This window comes from Bidens hawaiensis, unplaced genomic scaffold, assembly GCF_021521415.1.
Source record: "Bidens hawaiensis isolate Kalapana, Puna unplaced genomic scaffold, B.hawaiensis_p1.1 tig00002123_1, whole genome shotgun sequence".
Classification (NCBI taxonomy): Eukaryota; Viridiplantae; Streptophyta; class Magnoliopsida; order Asterales; family Asteraceae; genus Bidens; species Bidens hawaiensis.
In genome coordinates, this window is record NW_027491112.1 from 1,101,966 (window position 1) to 1,105,890 (window position 3,925).

At 37.8% G+C, this 3,925-nt stretch overlaps 1 pseudogene; it reads left to right on the plus strand.

Annotated features, from left to right (window-relative positions):
- Positions 1-99: 99 nt before the first annotated feature.
- On the plus strand, positions 100-2,580 carry LOC143606915 (ABC transporter G family member 20 pseudogene; annotated as a pseudogene).
- Positions 2,581-3,925: the final 1,345 nt, after the last annotated feature.

The following is a 3,925-nucleotide window of genomic DNA, read 5'->3' on the forward strand; positions in this document are numbered from 1 at the left end:
CTTAAAAACCTACTTTTACAACATTGCTAAATATGTTTAATTGAAAGCGTACAAAATATCCTAGAAGTTTCACCTGTATTTGAGATGAATGTATATGTATCCGGATTTTATACAAAATATTGTAATAGATTAATTAATAGGCTAGAGACGTATATATAATTATATGTACACATTTAATTTGTTAATTAAGATTTAAGAGAGTATATATTATACTCCAAATGACATCTTCACATATATTAGTCACAGTAAGTACATCTTCCTAGCCAACTATCCACCAACCTCCATCGCTTTCTATATTCACCAATTTAATTTCAACTCGTCAAGAAACCTCTTCATAGAATATATCTAGACTCACTGAGTGAGCCAACAACTCAGTTGAGTTTCATCCTATAAAACCCTGCATTGAACATAACTTGTTATTCAATGTCTTTGGACACAATGTCCATGTCTAGTGACTTGCCATTTTTAGGCCCACGGTCTGGCCCTTCAAGCCTGGACCTCCGGCCACAACGCCAGGCTTCCTCTACTCTCCGCGAGCTCATGCTATTCGTCGAAGACTCGAAAACCGGCCATAACAATGGTTGTGATCAAATACTTCCTGCATCCCCTATTGTTCTTACTTTTAACAACCTTTCTTATATTGTCAAAACTTCTAGCAACAACAATAAAGTTTTATTGGATGATATCTCGGGCGAGGCTCGGGACGGGGAGATCATGGCGGTTCTTGGAGCTAGTGGCTCGGGTAAGTCAACGTTGATCGATGCTCTAGCGAATCGGATAGCCAAGGGAAGGTTAAAAGGTACGGTTACGTTAAACAGAGAGGTTCTCGAGTCGAAACTGTTGAAAGTTATTTCGGCTTATGTCATGCAAGACGATTTGTTGTTCCCGATGTTAACTGTCGAGGAAACATTAATGTTCTCGGCAGAGTTTCGCCTGCCGAGAACATTGTCAAAGTCAAAAAAGAAAGCTAGGGTTCAAGTGTAAATAGACCAATTAGGTCTAAGAAACTGTGCCAAAACGGTCATCGGTGATGAAGGTCATAGAGGGGTTTCGGGAGGCGAAAGACGTCGTGTGTCGATTGGAATTGACATAATTCACGACCCGATTGTTTTGTTTCTAGACGAACCGACATCCGGGTTGGACTCGACTAGCGCGTTTATGGTGGTTAAAGTGTTGCAAAGGATTGCTCAAAGTGGTAGTGTTGTTATTATGTCTATACACCAACCAAGTTATAGAATAATGAGTTTACTAGACAAGTTAATATTCCTTTCAAGAGGACAAATGGTGTTTAGTGACAAAACATCAAAGTTACCCGAATTCTTCGCGGAATTCGGTAACCCGATCCTTGAACATGAGGATCGGACTGAATTCGCTCTGGATTACATCCGAGAGCTCGAAATATCAGGCCCCACCGGAACCAAACCGTTAGTTGATTTTTACAAATCATGGTCAAGAAACAAAAAACATGACACGAATTTGGTTGAGCAAGGGACAAAATTGTCACTAAAAGATACCATAAGTGCAAGCATATCTAGAGGTAAACTTGTGTCGGGTGCAACAAACATAGATTCGAATCTAGCATCTTCGGTACCGACATTTGCGAACCCGTTTTGGGTCGAGGTTGTCGTGATCGCCAAACGTTCGATGCTCAACTCGTGGCGATCTCCCGAACTATACGCTATTCGACTAGGCGCGATCATTGTCACGGGGACCATACTCGCAACCATGTTTCGAAATCTCGACAATTCGCCCCGTGGGATTCAAGAACGATTAGGGTTTTTCGCGTTCGCGATGTCTACAATGTTCTACACGTGCGCGGAAGCGATCCCCGTGTTCCTACAAGAAAGATACATTTTCATGAGGGAAACCGCGTACAACGCGTACCGGCGTTCATCCTACGTCGTCTCACATTCGATAATGTCCATCCCGTCGTTAATATTCCTCTCGTTCGTGTTCGCTTGCATCACATTTTGGTCGGTTGGGCTAGCGGGTGGAACCATGGGTTTCGTTGCCTACACGTTATTTATTTTCGCGTCGTTTTGGGTCGGGAGCTCATTTGTCACGTTCCTTTCGGGTGTCGTGTCACACGTGATGCTAGGGTACACGGTCGTGGTGGCGATTCTCGCGTATTTCCTTTTGTTTAGCGGGTTCTTCATTACCCGCGATCGGATACCCAAGTATTGGCTATGGTTTCATTATATTTCACTAGTTAAGTATCCATACCAAGGTGTGTTACAAAATGAGTTTGATGACCCTAACAAGTGTTTTGTAAGGGGGGCTCAAATATTTGATAACTCACCTTTAGGGGCAATTTCAGAGGCATTAAAAGTTAAGGTTTTGAAGAGTATGAGTCAAACACTTGGTGTGAGTATTACTAGCTCAACTTGTTTGACAACTGGTGGAGATATATTGAGGAAACAAGGAGTGACTGATATTAACAAATGGGGGTGCTTTTGGGTCACAATTGCATTGGGTTTCTTTTTTAGGGTTTTGTTTTATTTTGCTTTGTTGGTTGGAAGTAAAAATAAAAGGAGGTAAATGAGTAAATCCCATGGTGTAATTTATTTGTTTTCTATTTAAAGTGTATTTGGTTTCAATGTAGTTTCTTTTTATTGATGGGAGCTTATATTTTAACATTTATAATGTTTCAAACTTAATTTTAAGCTAGCAAATAATATGTCATGAACACGTGACGTAAAAGCTGAACCGTTTATACTTGAAATCCATTCATCAAAAGCTTTGATTGAATCAAGGTTAATAGAGCTCGAGAATAATAATGGGCTCTTTTTCAAGTTCTATAAGCCGAATGTTGTTACTTATATAAATATAAAAATCTTATTAGTTAACATAAGTGGATCTTGAATACGATAACTTTGTTATATAAATGCATAAAAATGTATATGTTATAATTATTTTGCTTTGAAATAATCCAATAAATAACAATTTAATTTTGTTATCCAAAATGAGGGCTTACTCGAATAAGTACATTTATTTGGTGTAAACTTTTGTTAATTTGTGTATTACAATGTTAGGATGAATAGGGATCTCTATTCACTCCAACATAAAAAGTCATAATATTAATTCTGCACACTATATACACCTTATAAATATAATAAACTATAAAATATGTATACCATAAAATATGAACTCTTGGCTAGAGGTGGGCAAATAAACCGGTTAATCGACTCGAACCGAACCGAGAATTGAACCGAAATCGAACTGATTTGAAATCGATTATGTAGAAACCGGTTTGGGATCGATTGAAACCATAGGTTTGGAACCGATTTGCAATTTTCATCCCAAAACCGGTTAACCGAACCGAAACCGATCAAAACCCAAACCGAACCATTCGTAACTTGGTCGAAACCAGTTTCAACCCGAACCTAAACTGATCATAAACCGGTTTTGACTTATATTAACCAAACCGAACCGGTTTCAACCCAAACCGGTTTTAAGTTTTAAACCGGTTTGTGCACCGCTACTCTTGGCTCCAAACATATCTACTTGAGCTGCCAAACCTTTTTCCTTTTTGTTATTAATTATAAGGTTTCCCAACTTCTTGTCTTCAAATATTATATGATCATACATTTTTTATATACTATAATATGATATTTGTTCCACATGTATTATAATTGCAATTATAAGGTCTTCATATATAGCATAATATTGTATACTATATGTTGTGCTTATAATTTGACCCTTTGTGGTGGGTCTTCTTTTATTCAATTAAGAATTGAGTTTTGCTAGGATACCAACATTATAATTTAATTTAGGTTCACCTTTTTACCTTAATATTTTATCATTTAATTTCTTCACTCCAAAATCAACTTAAGGGTTATCTAGACCTAACATTGACTCACATATTGTGACAAGTCCATATGTAGATTCAAGGGATGGTTTTCCTTCTTGGTTAAACAAATTTTTT